This window comes from Equus asinus, chromosome 13 (assembly GCF_041296235.1).
Source record: "Equus asinus isolate D_3611 breed Donkey chromosome 13, EquAss-T2T_v2, whole genome shotgun sequence".
NCBI lineage: Eukaryota > Metazoa > Chordata > Mammalia > Perissodactyla > Equidae > Equus > Equus asinus.
Window position 1 is genome coordinate 28,590,171 of NC_091802.1, and position 21,020 is coordinate 28,611,190.

Below are 21,020 nucleotides of genomic sequence, written 5' to 3' on the forward strand. Positions count from 1 at the left end.
TACCACCCTCCAATATCATTTTCTTTAAAGACTGTTCAAGAGTAAGTGTTATGCCAGTCCAGGTGAAGTGATCACAAATTATGAAAGAGGGGAATTTAGTTTCCAGGATTGTTAACCTATGACAGATGACAAACTATTTTCATCTAGAAGGTCAGCCTCAGTGTGTCCATTGTAGCTCCCAGGAGTGCTGTGTTGAGCAGCAAGGAGAGCCATGATCAAGCAGTGGCTTTTGCCAACCTGGGCAGGAAGAAGTGGTGCCATCTCTGCCAGAAGCTGCTATCCATTTGAGAGCTCACAGGCCCTATTTTAGAACTTACAGAGGGAAGAATGGAACAAAAGAAGTGAAAATATCTGTAGAAGCTAAGAAAAGAAGCATTTGGAGAGTAAAAAAAGTGAGGGGCAATGAAGGGGTAGAAAACCGACAAAAAGAAAAAGGGTCTAGTAGTTTAATTTTGATATGTAAAGCGAGGAGAAAATTATAGGAGTTTTCAAAGTTTCCCTACCCAAGGAGTAGTGGGCAAAAGAGTAGATTCTTAGGTACTATTATTTTAAAGGTATAATTCTTTCCTTTATTATAAAAGTATTCCATGTTCATTGTAAATTTTCAGAAAATAGAGAAAAAAAATATTTTCACCTAAAACCCACCCATTCTGCAGGCATCAGTTTGCATTTGAATGTTTTTGAGAAGAAGAGGGATGAAGGCAATCAGGAAGCAGAGTGGTCAGATGGGGACAACAGCCTGGTGGCTCCAGCTAAAGCTTGCCAGACAAAAGCCACCAGGAATACAACTCTTGTCAAATAAAGTTAGCTTTGTAAGCTTGCAGCAAGGGAGAATGCACACTCCGGGACCTGGGGGGATGTCCAGGTTAAGAACGAGTTGGGAAGGTCTTGTTAGGATTTAGGTTTGTGCTGGTTGATTTAGGGGGGAGCAAGGATTTGTTCTAGATAGGGTTCTGTTGAGAAGGAGGGGCAATTTGAGATTGGGTATCTTAATTTTTACCTAGGAGCATAGAGTCACTCACGTAGCTAGAACACGGGCGCATTTGGTTATTTTTGTGGTTGTTTAATGCTCTTATTTCTATCCATGTTCAGATATGATTGTGATTATTGTCTTGTTCCACCATGGTCACAGAATGACCTTATCTGATTATTGTTACTCTGTGAAACTGTTTGCCTTCAGCGGGGGGACACTATGACCAGCTATTAGCTGCCAGCTATCAGCTGTCAGGGCCAATTTTTTCTCACCTTCTCAGTTATTAATCTTGGATTCAGACTGTGCTTGAGTTTCCATGTGGGACTCCATGGTGACAAAGTGTGATCAAGAACATGGAGAGGGATATTCCCCTGTTTCTGTGTAGTTGCCATGCAGCACTTTGAGAGTTTGCCGCTTCAGAAATGTTCTTGGCCTGATAGCAGCATCCTCTCCAGGGCTGGGGTCGGGGTGAGAGGGAACTGCTGCCCTCCAGTGACTTCCTGAGGAATTACATCGGTGACTGTATGCCAGCTCACGCAGAGGGCTCCTGAGGACTTCCACAACACCTCAGACAGGGATGAACAGGAGGAAGGTGGACTTACCTGGGAATAAGAGACAGTAAAATTTCAGATATTATTGTTAAGGTGGCCACATCAGTACTCTAAGCTTGGTGAAACCTGGAGACATATGGATTACATGAATCGTAGGTTTTCAATGAGAACACATAATAATCAGAGAAAGTATATGTGTAAGATAGAAGACTAAGAATTTAAACATCTATGTTGGACTGAAAAATAACAATGCAACCTAGAAATGCAGAATAATTAAAGATGAGGGAGTTATAAAACTTTTTAACATCAAAGGTTAACATTTTACTTAAGTTGGAGAGGATGTTGAGAAACTGGAACCCTTGTGCATTACTGGTGGGAATATAAAATGGTGCAGCTGCTGTGGAAAACAGTAAGGCAGTTCCTCAAAAAATTAAACATAGAACTACCATATGATCCAGTAATTTCACTTTTATGTATATGCCCAAAGTAGAGACTCGAACAGATATTTGTACCTACATTCACAGCTGCATTATTCACAAGAGCCAAAAAGTAGAAACAACCCAAATGTCCATCAGCAGATGAACTGATAAATAAAATGTGGTAAAGACAAACAATGGAATATTATTCAGCCTTAAAAAGGAAGGAAATTCTGACACGTGCTACAACATGGATGAATCTTGAGGATGAGATAAGTAAAATAAGCCAGACCCAAAGGATAAATATTGTATGATTCTATTTATAGGACTACCTAGAAAAGGCAAATTCATAGAGACAGAAAGTATAAAAGACGTTACCAGAGATGGGGCGGAAGCGGAGGGGGAGTTATTGTTTAATGGGCACAGAGTCTCTGTTTGAGATGATGAAAAGTTCTGAAAATAGATAGTGGTGATGGTTATACAACATTGTGGATGTACTTATTGCCACTGAATTGTACACTTAAAAATGATGAAAATGGGGGCCGGTCCCGTGGCCCAGCGGTTAAGTTCGTCCGCTCCTCTTCGGCAGCCCAGGGTTTTGCCAGTTTGGATCCTGAGTGTGGACATGGCACCCCTCATCAAGCCACACTGAGGTGGCATCCCACATGCCACAACTAGAAGGACCCACAACTAAAAATACACAACTATGTACCGGGGTGGGGGGGGGGGGGGTTTGGGGAGAAAAAGGAAAACTAAATCTGTTTTAAAAAGTTTTAAAAAAATGATTAAAATGATACATTTTATGTCGTGTATATTTTACCACAATAAAAAATTTATGTAAGTAAAATGGATTCATTATTTTATCTTTAAAGACTATGAAATGCTCCTTTTGTTTGCTCTTTTAAATTGTTTTTTGGACTTTATTGGATGATTTTATTATACAAGGAGTACATTTTAAGGGCATTGCTATTATATACTTTAAAGTGAGGTTATAATTTTATGCACTTAGGCACAAATTCTTTGGATTTTTCCTATGGCCAGATGAAATTAAAATTGAAGGCTGGAGGTTTCCCACCCATCTTTTAGAGAAATAGCATCTGAAAGCTTTTCTGGTGTTTTTTTATTTACCAGGTAGTTCTTGGTCTAGAGGGTAAATTTAAAGATACTGTAAATCAGCTATTCTCAACTAAATTAATAGTTTGGCTTGATTCATGATTACTATATTCAATTTTGATTATAATTAGAGAAAATAAAATGATTCTAAATAAAAGCATATTAAAATTAGTTCTCCAAATAGCCCTAGAGTGGAAAATATTATTTTACTGCTGTTGAAGTTTGAAGTTTTTCAAACACAGAGAAAAGTGTATATTATAACAGGGGAACCTGTGAAACTTCCCAAAGAGTTCAGCTCAGGAGACCTGAGTTCCAATGTCCTCGGCCTTGTGTGAGCCCAGCTATACCCAGCACAGTGCCTGGAACATGGTAGGTGGGAAGTAAATTATCTGCTGAATGAGTGGATGATAAATGAATGTCATTTCCTCTCTCTGAACCTCAATTTTTTTCATCTGGTTAAGGAGGGAGTTGGACTAGATGAGTGGGTCTCAACTCTGACTGCACATTAGAATAACCTGGAGAACTTTTAAAAATACCAATGCTGGCAGCCTTAAAAAGAAATGAATTCTGACACATGCTACAACATGGATGAACCTTGAAGACATTATGCTAAGTGAAATAAGCCAGATACAAAAAGACAAATTTTGTATCCTTCTACTTATATGAGGTACCTAGCATAGTCAAATTCATAAAGATGGAAAGGAGGATGGTATTGCTAAGGGCTGGGGGGAGGAGGGAATGGGGAGTTATTTTTTAATGGGTACAGAGTTTCTGTCTGGGAAGATGAAAAAGTTCTAGAGGTGGATGGTGGTGATGGTTGCATGATAACGTGAATGTACTTAATGCTGCTGCACTGGACACTTGAAAAGGGTTAAGACGGTGAATTTTACATTTTAGGTATTTTACCACACACATACAAAAATACTGATCCTGGGCCCACACCAGACCAACTGAGTCAGATTTCTGGGGAAGGCAAAGAGTCGGGGCCTGAAAATGGGCATTTTTTTAAAGCTTCTCAGGTAATTCGATGCACAAGGAGGGTTGAGAACCCCTGACCCAGATGATGTCTAAGATTTTGTTTTATATCAACCATCCATGATGCTGAGTAAGATGACCCAACAAGAGAAAATGAAGACTGCCAACATTTTGCCCCGGTTTCCTAAACACCAATAACTGCCTCCTTGATAAATTGCCTGGATCCAAATTGCTGATGGACTTACACTGATTTCTTTCTAAATTATTTTTTTTCTGTTTAGTAATTTTACCTCTTTTCCTAAAAGGAATTAATCTTTTCACAAAACTTCATTGGACAGATGTACAATTCTCCACTCAGTTAAGATTTACAGAGATAATAATAGATTCTAATATAAACTGTTCTTTTAGAGAATGCTGTATGTCCACATTCAACAAGATATTTCTTTGCCTAAGTCAATTTTTTCTGAAGCCTGGTTTTTTTTTTTTTTTTTTTGGCTAATCTCATTTTATTTTTTATCCAGGTTTATTGAGATATAATTGACCTACAAGAAGCCTGACATTTCTATTTCAGTTGTCACAAATATCCAAATAAGTTTTTAACCGAAGGAATAATTTTAAAGTAATAATTGTAGAATAATTGTTTTTTTCTGGATAAAATTATTTTAAAATAATGATCTGTAAACATTGAAAGCGATTAGAAAGTTGTCAATAACGGAAATTTGAAGTGACACAAGAAAAGGAAAGCATGGGTTATTTTTCCAGAAATCTTATTTTTTTATAAAAGAAGGATTGTTTTCAAATATTCTGTTGTCTTGATGCAATAATCACAGGATATTAAGCCAGCCTACAAAACCAGGGCTAAACCAAGTTGAAATGGAGAATATTTTTAAATGTTTCCCATCTAAAAGCAGAGAATTAATGCATGGAAAATAAGAAGTAAGTGCTTTTTGTTCTAGGAGATTTTTTATATGTGTTACGTATAAACACTCCAATGAGTTTTGAGTAAAAATTGTTCTTAGCAAAACAACAAGCTGAGTGAGTTAAACTTCTAGAAGTCAATATTAATTTTTTTGCCTTTCTCTCCTTTAGAACTTCTGATTTGAAATTTCCTCTTTAAAACAGGGGTGATAACATTGTAAATTCTCAGGGAGCGGTGTAGCTTAGATATGCTGCATACCAACTCCAGCTGTGAAATTACTGAACCAATTTGCACTAAAACAAAGGAGTCTATTTTTGCGCTTTCAAACCACATCAGATACTGGCTTCTAAGTTGTTGAGACAAGGCATTTATTATTATTATTATTATTATTTTAAACAACAACCATTTATTATTGTTCCTGCTTCTATAGTTCAGCTAGATGATTCAGTTCATCTGAGCCAGGCTTGGCTGATCTTTTCCTTTGGGTGAGGAAGTTTGGCCCTGAGCTAACATCTGTTGCCAATCTTCCTCTTTTTTCTTGAGGAAGACTGTCACTGAGCTAACATCTGTGCCAATCTTCCTCTCCTTTTTGTATGTAGGATGGCACCACAGCATGGCTTGATCAGTGATGTGTAGGTCCATGCCTGGGATCTGAACTCGTGAACCCTGGGCCGCTGAAGTGGAGCGCGCAAACTTAACCACTACACCACCAGGTGGCCCCAAGGCATTTATTTTAAATTCAGTGCAGAGCAATCAAAAGTCCTGATAATAAAATGTATGGTTTCAAAGAATGAACATACTATTCTCTCTCTCTCTCTTTTTCTTTCTTTCAAAAAATACTTACTGAGCTAGCCCTGATGGCCTAGTGGTTAAAGTTTGGCATTCTCACAGCTTCGGCAGCCTGGGTTCATTTCTCAGTTGCAGAACCACACCACCCATCTGTCAGTAGCCGTGCTGTGGTGGTGGCTCATATAGAAGAACTAGGAGGACTTACAACTAGATATGCCAGCATGGGACTGTGGGGAGGAAAAAAAGAAAAAAAAAGAGGAAGATTGGCCACCGATGTTAGCTCAGTGCAAATCTTTCCCTGCACACACACAGAAACCTTCCTGTACACTTGTTATGTGCCTTTGCTCATTTCTATGGATACGAAAATGAGAAGTCACACTCCTTGCCTTCAGAGAGTTCACGATGAAGTGGAGGAGGCAGACAAATAAGAATATAATATGTAACAATAAACATATAAACAAGTAAACATATAATATACATATACAGTATGGTTAGACACACACAGGATGTTACAGAAGCACAGAAGAGAGGTGCCTGAACTAGGAGGAGAGAGAGGAAAGGAGGCAGAGAAGGCCGCCCTGGAGCAGGGGACATTTGAGCATGCAGTATTCTTTTGACTTAATATAGAGGGTTCCTAATACTTTGTGATTAAATACACATTTTTTAAGTGTTTTTGGGTTTTTATATTTTATACCTAAATGTTTAGTTCTGGTATTGTATAGAAAACATTTAGTTTTATAAAAACACAGTAGAAAATTCTGTTTTGGTTTCAACAGAGAAAGTGTCAAGAAGGAGGTGATGGTCACTCCAGTCTTTCCCAGCCGGTTCCCTGGGGGGCCCACCTCTCTACCTAGGTTCTCTCATTTGGGTTCCCCCACTAACATGATCACATCTACTCCCAGCAGAGTGGCCAACACCCTTTTGCTGAGGACCAAAGAAACCAGTCTCTCACTCCTTGTAATATGCCACCAAGTCTTGTCTAAGGAAAATTAAAAATGAATTAATTTCAATAAATAGAAATAGTATAAACATAATATACATTATGCTATAACAACATATAATTAATATGCAAATAATATTTAATATTAATATATACGTACAAAATACTATATAATTGTTATATAAACAATATATAATATAGAAACATAATAAAGGTAATATAAATACAAGTGATATAAATATATAAAAATATGAATCATATAAAGCATCTGTAGTAGTAGTCTAAAACGCATCTCCTAAAATCTAAATTTCTTCGCACAGTATTCCAAGATCTTCATAATCCAGCCCCCAACTTTCTCTCCTTACTCTTTGCTGTTTCTCTTTGTATCTTTTGTGCTCCAACAGTGTCTAATTGCTTTCAGCATCCTAAATAGGCCAGTGCTTGCTCACACTTCCACACTTGAAAACACAGGGTCTTGAGGCCAGCCTGGTGGTGCAGTAGTTAAGTTTGCACGTTCCTCTTTGGTGGCTGGAGGTTTGCCAGTTCGGATCCTGGGTGCGGACCTATGCACTGCATGTCAAGCCATGCTGTAGCAGGAGTCCTACATATAAAGTAGAGGAAGATGGGCACGGATGTTAGCTCAGGGCCAGTCTTCCTCAGCAAAAAGAGGAGGATTGGCAGCAGATGTTAGCTCAGGGCTCATCTTCCTCAAACAAAACAAAACAAAACAAAACACGAGGGTTCTCCTGCTGGGGGATGGAATGCCTCCTGTCCCCACACCTTCTCTTGAGCTGTCGTCTCCCCATCTCCTCTGAGAAGCCATCCTTAACTCCCTAGGCTGGGTAGAAACCCTTCCTTGATCTCTCAAAGCACTTGGGCACACACCCAAACTTTCCTGAATATAAGACTCAACTACGGTGTTTCTTAAAAAGCATATTTCAAGATCTCAGAATGTCCATGAGAGAAACCAGACAATCTGTATATTTAAGTCACCCAAGGGATTCCCATTTTCAGAAAAGTTTTGGAAACATCTCTCTATATTATAGAACTCCTCATATTACCATTATTTAAATTATCTGTTTTTCAATAGCCTGCCAGCTGCATTTGTTCATTTTTGTATTCCCAGTCCCACTATAATGCCCAACTCATGGAAGAAAGCAAAATATGAATGAACGAAAAATCCAATATTTCTTATCATAAGTGTCCTGGAAACACTGGAAAGCACTTTTCCGAGTTCTGCATTCTCTCTCTTTTTTTTTTTTTTTTGAGGAAGATTAGCCCTGAGCTAACTGCTGCCAATCCTCCTCTTTTTGCTGAGGAAGACTGGCCCTGAGCCAACATCCATGCCCATCTTCCTCCACTTTATATGCAGGATGCCTACCACAGCATGGCTTGCCAAGTGCTGCCATGTCCACACCAGGAATCCGAACCGGTGAACCCGGGCCACTGAAGCGGAACGTGTGAACTTAACCGCTGTGCCACCGGCCGACCCCTGAGTTCTGCATTCTTTTATTCCAGGATAACTACACTTTCGCCTTTGTTAAGTTGTTCTTAACTGTGTTGGTTCTTCCTTCTTAACACCTTGGCTAGTCGCTTATTTCCCACTATCCAGATGCTACCCATCACTGATGTCGGACTGATGCTGGGATCAAGCCTCAGTTTTCTCCATATGAAGTAAGAATGTTAACAGTGCCTATCTCATAGGTTTTTTTGTGAGAAGTAAATGGAATAATATATGTAAAACACTTAGCACTATGTCTAATTTTAAGACGTGCTGAATAAATGTGGTAACAATAATGACAAAAACCAGTCAGATGCTTTGAGCCATTTCCTTGAAGCGTATGCTTTAAGACTTTAAAATCCTTTCCCCTGTTGCCACATTTCCACATCCTTTCTGATTCAGCCTCTCTTCCTCTATCACTATGATAACCCACATTTCATGGCAAAAGAGAGTATTATCAAGAGAGATAGAAGAGTCAGCATGCTAACACAAACTTTGGCCCCGTTTGGGAGTTTTTTCTTGGAGGTTTTCCCTAAATATTTGTCTTTCAAGTTCTTAGCATCTTGTAATGTTTAGTACTTGCCCATGAGCACTGATTTTCAAATGACGAGAACTTCAGACATCATCTTGGTAACCTCCTACCCTGAGATGTCTAGTATCAGTACATCAATACCAAAATGTCATCCATTATGGGCATCTACTAAGGGTAAGACAATGGCCAAATATTCTGGGTCCAAAGAGACTTCAGGTTATCAGCTGTTGACTTTATTTAATAGACAAAGAAATGCAAATAACAGAAGTCTATGTGTTTGCCTAATTCTAGACAATAAGGAGAAGAAGTATTAACCCAAGAGATTTGGCTGCATGCCCAGGCTGCTTAAGTGATAATCCAGAATAACTCTCAACTCCAAAAGACTGGTTATCCCATCCCCTTTTAAACCTCCTCGCTCAGCATATTTTTCCCCTGCTAAAGGTCAATCTCCTTTCAAATATAATCTTTACCTACTTTAAACCTTCAAATTCCTTCAGGAGCTTCCTACTTAAACTTTTCTTTTGAGGAAGATTAGCACTGAGCTAACTTCCATGCCCATCTTCCTCTACTTTCTATGTGGGATGCCTACCACAGCATGGCTTGACAAGCGGTGTGTAGGTCTGCAGCCAGGATCCGAATCAGCAAACCCTGGGCCACCAAAGCAGAAAGTGCAAACTTAACCACTATGCCACGGGGCTGGCCTCCTACTTAAACTTTTGAGGTTAACTCTTTTTTTTTTTTAAAGATTTTATTTTTTCCTTTTTCTCCCCAAAGCCCCCCGGTACATAGTTGTATATTTTTAGTTGTGGGTCCTTCTGGTTGTGGCATGTGGGACGCTGCCTCAGCATGGCTTGATGAGCGGTGCAATGTCTGCGCCCAGGATCCGAACTGGCAAAACCCTGGGCCACCCGAAGCAGAGCACACGAATTTAACCACTCGGCCACAGGGCCGGGCCCCTGAGGTTAACTCTCGGAACACAACAAATTTGCAGTTTTTCCAAGTCGTGGCATCTGCTCCACCCAATTCTGTAAGATTCAGATCTGGGGGATCTCGGACAAGGTGTAGGTCTAGGGGGCGTGGTCTCAACAAATTCTATCCATCTTAGGTCTATGATGTAATGATACTTGAACTATAGACTCTACAATAAGACACAAGATACTAAAAAAAAAAAGCCTCAAAGCTGTGACATTTTAATGTGAAACAACCATAATATCAACACTAATCTCAATGCATTATGGCCCTTAGCTCATCTTGAGACACACTCAAATGTGTTTTTTTGGGAAATGCAACCTACTAGCAACATTTCCTTTTTTCTGACTCACTTCTCAAGTAAATGAAACTTCCTGTGTCAAATGACTATTTGTCTGGAATAAATCTGCATGTCACTGTGTGTTCTGATCCGTGTGGCCCCTTCGGATTCATAAAGCATTTATTGAGTACTTACTGTGTGACGGATATGGTTCTGTGTATATTCTCAAACATCTTATTATTGTCCACCTCTCTTTATGGATAAGGAAACAAAAGCTTAGTGCGGTTAAATGTCTTGCCAATTTTTCAACATAATTCAAAATCTAGTGCTACACCATGACTTCCTCTACCAAGATGCTAAATGCAAGATACCTTTGTACAAAGAGGAATTGAGAAATACAAATTTTTTTTCTTGTGTTTCACAATTTTTCCATTCAAGAAATATTTATTGAGGAATAGTTATTGAGTGCTTACCATAAACTAGACACTACTCTAGGCGCTAGGAACGCGTGGTGAACAAAGAATGTTGCAGAGCTCACATCTAAATGGGAGGAGATAGAAACAAACAAATGTCAGTTGACAGTACGTAAGACAGCAGTACATGCTAAAAGCTCCACATTGCTCAAGCCAGTAATAAATTTCCTGCCTTCATTTTCCTTGTCCCAGCAATCAGCACCTTTTGTACCTTTTACAGTTAGTTGATCATTTCTTCCTTGAAGCGTTTTCTTCACTATATGTGAAAGCAGCTACTTCAATAGCTGTTCCTTCTCAGCTTTCTTTACTGGTTCCTCCTCATCTCTCTGACCTCTAAATGTGGGCGTGTCCCACGACTCAGCCTTCATATTCCTTCTCTGTCTATACTCGTTTCTTTCAGTCTCACAGCTTTAAATACCATGTATGCACTGATGACTCCCAAATATATATTTCTGTCCTAGTCCTCTTCCCTGAATGTCTGAGGGTCAGGTCTTGGATATCTAATAGGCATCTCAGACTTAATGAAACAGGACTGTAATTTTACTCCAAATTTCTGGTTGCTCAGGCCACAAACCTTGGAGTCGTCCTTGACTCCTCTATTTCTCCTATCCCTGCATCCAATTCGTGAGCAAATCCCATCTGCTGTAGTTTCAAAATATACCCCATATCTGTCCCTTTCACTCCAGTTCCACTGCTGCCACCCTGACCTAGCCACCATCATCTCTCATCTGGACCATTGCAATCTCCTATCTGGAGTCCCTGCTTCTGCCCTTGCTCCCTCCATTCAACAACCAAATCAATTCTTTTAAAATATACCTTATCCCATGTCATTCTTTTTCTTAAAATCTTTCAGTGGATTCCCATCCTACATTAAGTAAAACCATAAAGCTTCCATGGCTATCCAGAGCATGCGTGGTTTGAACCTGCTACTTCTGTAACCTCATATTCTACCCGACCTCCTTGCTCATTGCACTCCCAACACTTTGGCCTCATTGTTCTGCAAGCATATGCCAACCTCAGGGCCTTTGCACTTGGTGTTCCTTCTTCATGGAACCCTCCTACTGATTATCTCATGTCTCACTCCCTCAACATATACTTAGGTCTCTGCTCAAAGTCACCATATCAGTGAGTTCTTCCCTGAGTACCCTATAATACGTCCTTCCCCTTACCCAGCCTTACTTTTTCCCCACAAAACTTATCACTAATTGACATTCAATGTCTTTATATTTACTTTTTTCCTTCTTCTTTTCTTCCCCCTAGAATGTAAGTTTCGAATGTAAGTTCTAGGCCAACAGGGAGTTGCCTGTTTTGTTCACTGCTGCCCTCCCTCCTACACTGGAACAATGTCTGGCACACTGAAGGTACTCAGTATTGACTGACTGAATAAATGGACTATCAGGAATTAGTCATTTTCAAGTGATAGAAAACCAGACTCAAAAGATCTAAAAGAAGAAAAAAGGAACATATTGGCTTATGTAACAAAAAGTCCAGGAATATACTGGCTTCACGCATATCTGGAGTCAGGGGCATAAATGTTGTTATCAGAACCATAGCTCTCTTGTTGCCTCTGCTTTTCCTCTCTCAGTGCTGGCTTTCCTCTCAGGCATACATTTATTTCATGGTAGGAAGATGGTGACCAGCAGTGTCAGGTTAATGTCTTTATAGCTCCAAGCAGAAAAAGAAAAGGTTTCTCATTCTGATCAGTATAAAGTCCTGGGCCTGACCTGCACTGGCCTGGATTGGTCACATGTCCCTCTCCCCCAAACCAATCACTGTGACTGAGAACGCAACAGTCTGGTTAACGGGGTGCTGTCACATGGCCCCTTCTGGAGCTGAGGGTGGAGCCAACCCCACAGAATTCCATGGAGGAAAACCATGATGCTGTTAGTTGACTAAAGTCAGTGGTTGCTGGGTTAGCAAATTATGACTGTCCATTCCATCACCCACTGCCTATACCAGGCAGTCTCTGAAATAGCCGTACAGCAAAATCGTGGCGGTGGCAAGATTGGGTGAGAGCCCAGCCTAAGCACTGGCGTGGGCATCCGCAGGGAAGCTGTGGGCTGGCTTTGCTCGCATGGGTCAGCCACAGTGCGTTTGCCGTTTTGGCAGGACAGTCTAGGGGTGTGTCAGGGTCCTCACAAGGTGACTCACAGCTACATGAAAATTTGAAATATGAGGACAAAAACCAAATATCCAGGTTATTGCTCATAAGTTATTGCCACTTTGAGCATAAAACAATTCCCAGCTATAGCTTCCTCCTCAGTAAAATGCAAATAGTAATACCTACCTCATAGGGCTACTGTGAAGACTAAAGGAGGCCTCCTGAGAAAATAGCCATTCCAACGCCTGAAAGAGAGCAGTCATCTGCTAAAAGTTAGTTTCCTTTCCTTGGACTTAACCATGCTGCTGTATTTTTACATAATGTCTGCCAGTCATGTGTTACAACAGACTTAACAGCCAATAGTTACCGAGCACTCACTGAGTGCTGGAGAATAGTCTACGTACTTTACGTACAGAGATTCATTTAAGCCTCCCAGAACCCTTTGAGGAAGGAAATATTATCCCTCAAATAGGAGAAGAAGCACAGAAAGGTTAAGTAACTAACCCAAAGTCACACAGCAAGTTAGCAGTAGAACTGGGTATTGAGCACAGGCATTCTGACTTCAGAGATGACGCTCTAAACCACTACAGCATACAGCCTCTTCCTGAGGATATCTATTGCATCCATTTTTAGGTGTTTGTTTTAGCTCACCTACCAAAGGCTGCCATACAAATAAGCACTTAAATAATACTTCTAAATATGATGGGGTGACAGCTATGGAGCCTTTCCTACCTCCCGTCAAGAAAGAACAGCTGCAAGGATTGCGCTTAGCTGAGAGCTCCCAGCTGCAGCACCTTCAGCTTTCAGCGGCTCTCCCTGGGTAGCACAGCAGGGACTCTAGGGCCTGGCCATTTCTGCTCAGTGCAGCTGTCCTCCAACAGTCTTTGCTCTGGAGCTCCCTGTGCATTGGCTGAGACTTTGTCAGGTCTGCACAGGGTTCTGATGCTCTCCCTACTGGATCCTGCTTCCTCCCTTTTATCTTTCACAGATAATACCTGCTCCTCAATACAGCACTTGCATTCCTAACTCCTCTGCTCCCAGGAGTGGTCTGAGAAAGCAGGTGGTAAGAGGGAGTGTGAGGACGGATGGCTCACCAGCTGGCGGGTGAAAAGGATCCCATCCAGGATGGTGTGCGGGGCACGGCGAGTTTGTGGCACAAGGTGGCAGCCCAACTGCTAAAACCTTCACTGGTAGTGACTTGGGAGAATGTTTCAGTGGAGAGAAACGCCCTGGCAGGTGCAAGAATTCAGACTTTTGAAAAGTACAGAGGGTTGGGTCTGGGGGAGGACGGGGACAACACATGTAAGGACAGTGAATTGGTTGGTTATTATTAAGTTGCATTGATGCTCTACTGGGGGATGATGAAAAACTTGGGACCATTAACAAACAATTGAAAACTAAATAAGAAGGCAAGAGAGGCCCTTATTCCTGCAGTGGGAGAGCAGACAAAGCTGAAGATCAAACTCCAGATTTAATAATTAGAGTTGCCGAGCTTCCAAAATGATTCATGCTCAGCTGAGTCAGTCTGTTATGCTACGGTCAGCACCCTGGTGTGTGAACCCTGGGACCCTGACACATAAGATCCGGCATTGGAACATGCCTCTGACTATTTTGACTCCCTGGACTCCTCTGAAGCCTCAGAGACCACAGAGGTGCCCCCTCCCTCTTTAGAGCTGGCATTGGTTTGAAAAGCCACTGTAAAGCCTCAGCCTCACAAGACAGTAGGGATCCCCCTTAGCATCTGCTTCACCTCCCCTTCTGGCTGTGGGGTCAAGAACTATGCAAAGTTGCAGCACAAGTCAGCTGAGTCTGACATGGGAGGAAAGCGACCATCCCCCACTGGAGCTGCAAAATCGAGCCACATGTCCCCACAGGAGCCAGAGAGAACTCATAGGACCGGATTTTGCGTGCCTTTAATTAAGGGGGACAGAACATGGCACTGGTTAAAGGACAGTTTATTGACATTCTATATCCCTACTCTCCCAGGATATGGAATTTAACACCCTGGCAAGGGTGCCAGGGGATGGTGCAAACTCACTCGTTAGGGTGGCTCTTAGAAGCACAGGGAAAGCAACAGTCTACTCTGGGTGAAGTCAGAATGAATTGCCCTGACAGATGGTAGAGGAAGGAACCAAGAAACTGAGGGAAGTGGGCATGTTGGAATAGATATTTTATGTGAGGCCACAAGACCCACCAGAGGATTCCATTACACACGTAGGCCCAGAGTACACTTCATTTGCCAAAAGCATCAGGAATATGCTAGTGAGAGGGGCCCCAGCCTCAGTAAGAAGTTCAGTGGTGGCTAGGAGTGCCAGTAGGAGAGACCGTCACAGAGCTCGGCTCACTGATGGTAATGGGCCTAATGGGGCCATTGAGGCCAGGGGACAGCATTTAACCACCAGAAAGTGGGGGGATGACACACAATTACTGTAACGACTGACAAAGTGGATTGTAGCCAAGGGGGCTTGATCCAAAGAGGGTTGTGGAGATGGTTAATAGAACATGGCATCCTAAAGGGCAAAATAGATGGACGGCCAATGTGGGCATTGCTTAATAGAAATAATCCAAAGAAAGCAAGATTGGAGGAGCAGGAGGCTGAGAGTGGTTACCCTAACAAAAAGTCAGGACTGCAGAAACAGCAAGAGCTCTCTTTGAACTATAAGCCATGGCTCCTGCCTGGATGCTTTTGGTTCCTTGTGTCCAAGGATGAGCAAGCAAGAAAAAGAGATACTGTCTTGGCAAGAGTAATTGGCTCTGATTAGCAGGAGGAGGTAGGACTGTTGTTACAAAATGGGGGCAAGGAGGAATGTGCATGGAACTCAGGGGGTCCACTTGAGAGCTTTGTGGTACTCTCTTGCCTAACTAAGAATGTATATGGACAAGTGCAGCGACCCAAGCCTGAGAAAGGTATGGTTACCAGTGGCTCAGACCCCTCAGAAACGAAGGTTGTGTTCCACCACCAGGTAAGTCACTAAGACCAGTGGGATGCTAGCTAAGGGCAAGTAAACTTAGAAAGGATAGTAGAGAAGGGGGAGAATGAGAGCCAGTTGCGGCCCCAAGACCAACTGCCAAGACGAAGGCTATAGTTTGTCCACCAACCTCCCTCTTCCAAGTTTCTCTGCAAGAGGAAAGGCCCGCTGGAACCCTGGAGGAGCTGCTCCCCAAACGTGAGTGAAGAAGTGGATCTACATGGTGCAAGGGGCTGACTGTCGCAGTCAGAAAGATGCACCGCTTGGATCTAGCTTCAAGAGAGAACTTCCATCCCCCACAAGGAGAGCAATTAGCTGACAACCTCCAGTCACAGCATCTTCAGATATACCTTGGTTTTTGAGCTGAGGCCGTGCAGGTTCTTCCTGAATAGGACCTAGACAAGTAACTGAATATGGTGAAAGAACTGGGGCCTCACTATTTCTGCCCAGCACGGATCTCCACTAATAGGCAGTCTTTGCTCCAGAGATTTCCACGGAGCTGGGCAAAACTTTGTCAGATCTGCATTGTGTTCTGAGACGCTCCTTGTTCAATTCTGTTTCCTCTTCACTTTTCTTTCACAAGTGTCAGATCCGCATCATGGTCCAAAGGCTTTCCCTGTCCAATCCTGCTTCCTCCCCCTATTATCTTTCACAGGCATTCACCCAAATCACCTGCTTGTCTCAACTCCATCTCAGCATCTGCTTCCTGGAAGACACAACTGACACAGACGGTTACAAAAGATGACTTCCTCCCTGTGTTTAGGGAAGTAACTTAAACTCTCTAAGCTTCAGTTTTCTCAGTATAAAATGAGGATATTATTACCTCTCTCACTGAGTTGTTGGGGGCCTTAAATATATAAAATATTTAGGATTTTTATGAGAATTAAATGAGAGAATGCATGTAAAATGTTTAGCAGACAACCTTGCACATTCGGTAAATGTTAGCTCTTATGCTAATGGAAGAGATAAGGCAGACTGTGAATAGGAATTCTTTAGCTGTCTTCCATCATGGTAGATATGTTCATTTGCCAGCAGTGGAGAATTGTTGTTATTTTTTTCCCATTACCATTAACATCTTCACCTGCAGTAAGAAAAGAAGTATTAACTATGTCAAACCAAAAGGGTAAAAATAGACCCCAAGTACAAGTAAAGATAATGGTTTTTAGAAACGTGATTTTTTATTGATATAATGACAATTAAAATTGAGATGGAAATTGAATTGTGATTATGTGACTGAATGTAAATCTACCTGTTAAAACATGAAGAACAGTATACATTTTCCATATCTAAAAACTCTATTACAAGGGTGGGTAATTTATCCTCCTGCAATGAATTTCGATGTAGCATTAGCAGGTCCATTACTATGATACATCCCAGTTTTGAGATACATTTCAATAATGCATGGTTTCCTTTTTAAACCAAAACTTTTAATTTGATCTCTTTCCCATGTATAAACATGTACACATCTGTTTGGGCTAGAGTTTTCAAAAAGAAACAAAGAATACCATTAGGAACTTTATCGAAAAGATTAGAAGAGTCTAACTCAGCAAAAAATATTTATCAGCCCAGTGGCTATACCCTGCCTGTGATGAGGTTTATGCTGACTTTAAGTCATATCTGAACTCGATTTACAGTACAAGGCGTTTATAGAAGTACTTATTGCTTCCTCTGGTGAGTTCTTCAGCTAATAGAATTTTAAAAGACATGTACTCTGATGGATTTACTTAATTATATTCTGTATTTGATTTCAATGGAGAAACCAATCATTACAGTGCACTAAGCCATGAGATAGAAATAAGCATCCTTTAGGAGAGTAGCTGACACCCTTTTATGTTTAATTTGGTAATTTTCTGACAGCCATGTCATTTTCTGCTTTTTCTTTTAAAATTAATTTTGAAGAAATTTTCTTATTGCAGGTGGACAGTATGAGGATGAAAAATTCTCACCCCATGGAAGCATCCAGAGTACTTTATTTAACCTTTCCACCAAGAACCCACCCCCTGACTCAGATTAATGAATTCACAAACTTGAATGCACAGGCTCTTTCCGGAAAAAATTTTTTTAAAAAAAACTTCTGCTGGTCTAGTCAAGTTGAACGTAAATGCTTACCTTTTCCATTTCTTATAATATCATCCTAAATTTCTGTTCCAACAACTGTTCTAACAATCTCCTTCATGATCAGTTGAATATAAAATCACAAAGACACACCTGCAGCAAAAGAACAAACACATTGCCCTCACCCTTCTGCTTTAAAAGACATTAAAGCTTAACATTATATAGTCTACACATTCCATACCTACTCATTAGTTGCTATTTCACAAACGTAAAGCCAGTGGCATGCCACGTAATGTTTCTTCCTGTTCCGCTGCTCCTCCCTGCAACCATGTAGAAGCTCTTCCTACCGCTGTATTTGCTTCCAACATTGCACACATTTTCTGCTCCTGCTTAAAAATAAATGTCAAGTTCCTGATCTTTTGTTAAAGATTTATTGCCAAAGATGGTTTCACAGCAGGAGCCTTCCTAGGGAGAGAGCTGGCTCACAGTCCTGTTGAGAATGTACCCTGGGAATGATGGAAAAATAATTATAATCAGTGTCAGAGAGCATATGGGTTTCTACTGAGACGCCTGCCAAATAGGACCTGCGCTAATCTTTTCCATCCACTATCAGTCGGTTGACTCTAGCAGACAAATTCGTCATATTTGGATAAATGAAAGCCCAAATCTCACACATATTTCTCTCACATCTGAGAGGTTTCTGAGAGAAACCAGTAAATGCCTTACATTTCTTAAGCTCAGTTTCCATAAAACTAGTTATTGTGTTTCGTGTCTATAAACGTGGAACTGCCTTATTTCTTCTTCATCCTTTATCCTGGGTGACCCATTAAGGTCAGTCAACAGATAGTAAAAGAAATAAGGCTTTTTTTTTTAAAGTGTTGTTGACATACAATATTGTGTTCGTTTCAGGTGTACAACATAGTGATTTGACATTTATTTACATTACAAAACATAAAGGCCATTTTAATATATACATTGGAAAAAACCACATTTTAAAAGGATTGCACTTTATGTTGTGTGTTTCAGCTGGATACACCCCAGCAGTATGTGTCGTTTCTAAAAGGGGAATAATACCGAGCTGATTAAATGGAAGCAGAAACACCTGGTGCATATCATTATGGAATAAGGTCCTGAGTGATTTCATTAAGATTTTTAGTGTTACAAAGTGGCTTTCCAAGTATTTTTCCACTGAGCTTATATTTCACTTTACCATCCACCCGACTTTGCTTCTCTCAGGATATAGGCCAGGTGGTACATAGTTCTTTTAGAAGAGAATTTTCTGTCTGTGGAATCTCAGAACACAGGGAAATCAGAGGAAGCCTTGAATTTTCCTTAGGAGCCTCTGTGTTTCAAACATTTGAGGGCTTAGAGCAATTTGACTCTTTTCTGCACAGTGGAGAGATAAAATCCAGCCTCTTTTAAACTGGCATTCTATTATTCTCTAAGCATAAATAAATCAATAAACACAATAAATATATTGTATGCTCTCATTACACAATACAGACAGTAGACAAAGGAAGGACATTCTAATTAAATATTGGTAGTTCTTGTTTCCAATATTTAGAATATTTTAAGCGAAGAGAAAAATGAATTAGAAATGAGGTTGCTGTTTGCTACCATGGAACTCCATTCACACATCTAGCGCTTAATTAACAATAAATGATACAATACAATAAATGGGGCAGCTGCTCTCTGTCCTAAGGCCTCTCTGCTCCTATTGAGACATTCAGTATTGCTGTCTGAGAGTCCAAGCCGTATTCTAAAACAAAAATTTTTAGAGAGGAGTTGTATATTGATATTGTGAATCCCCTAGCCACACAACTCAGCCCCAGTTCCCACTGCTAAAGTTACCCGGATGAAATGACTTTTCTCCCCAAGCTGCATTATGAGTTTTTGGGAAGACTTGCATTTCACTTCTTATTTTTCCCCCAGCGTATGTCTAGAAAACTTTACAAAAACTCCAAGATGACCAATATCCCTAAAATCAGCTGGGTACAATTCTGTATTTGTAGAGTGAAATGAGTCAGAAATGGAGATTCTCACACAGCAACTGTTCAGAGCGGGATGGCAAGTAGAACTCAAAGACTTAAAACATTTTGATTCAGAAAAAAGTTCTAGCTTCGTTTTCTCTGAGACTGGATTGGAAGAACCTGGAAATCAAATTTGCCAAATATTTGTCCCATATACTTTGTGAGGATACCATGCATAGCATCAAAATGCTCCATAACTCGATTTCTGAGGTGGCCAGATAAGATGATAGGCGTTTTCTTTTTCTGAGTAGGCTGTGCTATGCTTATTAATAATAAAAAATACTTCGGGGCCGGCCCTGTGGCCAAGTGGTTAAGTTCACACATTCTGCTCTGGCGGCCCAGGATTTCGCCGGTTCAGATGCTGAGTGTGACCTAGCACCACTCATCAGGCCATGCTGAGGTGGCATCCCACATAGCACAACTAGATGGACCTACCTCTAGAATATACAACTATGTACTGGGGGGCTTTGGGAAGAAGAGAAAAGAAAAAAAGGTTGGCAACAGATGTTAGCTCAGGTGCCAACTTTTAAAAAAAAATTTTTTAAATAAATAAATGAAGTAAAAACACTTCACCCACTCATTCAGTATAAAGGCAGGCTCCAACACCCTAATGAATTGTGTTCCCAAGTTTATTAGTAAGTTGGTTGTTTAGAATCCAAATGGTTTTTCCTTAGGCATAATGGTATAAATGGTAGTTAAATTCCAAGCATAAACCCCAAATCTGACTTCTAAGTTATAGGAGCAAGATCAGCCTGAGTTCCAGCTGCTAGGAGTCAACATCTGTGCTGACTCTTCTCCATATATCACCTGCTTTGTGCTCTGGAAGGCTGGCCTCCAAATGGATTCATTCACCTGGGTTGCTTCGCTTGGCTTCAGCTAAGGATGGGCATTGATAAGAGATGGGAAAGTAAGAGAGAGGATGGGGTATTTCTTCGTTCCTGTCCTGCTTAACTGCTGTCAATCTGGCAGTGGCTGTGTCCCTCCAAGACTACATCTCTAGCTGGGAGGCTCCTCCTCCACAGCCCCAGCTCTTACTGGGCTCTGGGAACACCCCTCACTCCCCTTGGCCCACAGTCTTGGGCACATAACTGCTCTCTGCTCTTGCTAGTCTTTGGTCTTCAACATCCTGTGTTGGTTCTCTTAACTCTACCCACACCTCAGTTAATTATCCCTTCATTAAAATTCCTTAATGTGTACCATCTGAGTGAAATTCCATCCATCGAGACCCTGACTAAGAGAGTGAAAGAAGAAGAGGAAAAAGAGTTTCTTATTCCTCTCCTGGGTGCAGAAGTTGCTGGCAGAATTTCAGGCAGGATCATTCACGTATCTAACAGATACTAATTATGCTCCTCCTATATGTCATTCACTGTGAATAACACAGATTCAGTCTCTGCCCTCAAGGAATTTACTTCCCAAGTTGGGAAGACAAACTTA

The 21,020-nt window shown here is 41.0% G+C and overlaps 1 long non-coding RNA gene across 1 annotated transcript; it reads right to left on the minus strand.

Annotated features, from left to right (window-relative positions):
- Positions 1-552: 552 nt before the first annotated feature.
- On the minus strand, positions 553-17,929 carry LOC123276457 (uncharacterized). Its single transcript, XR_006512922.2, has 6 exons — positions 17,798-17,929; positions 17,611-17,709; positions 16,424-16,582; positions 12,719-12,777; positions 10,432-10,498; positions 553-1,575 (listed from the first exon to the last, which is right to left on the minus strand). It is a non-coding gene; the product is annotated as an uncharacterized lncRNA (long non-coding RNA).
- Between the last annotated feature and the right edge of the window lie 3,091 nt (positions 17,930-21,020).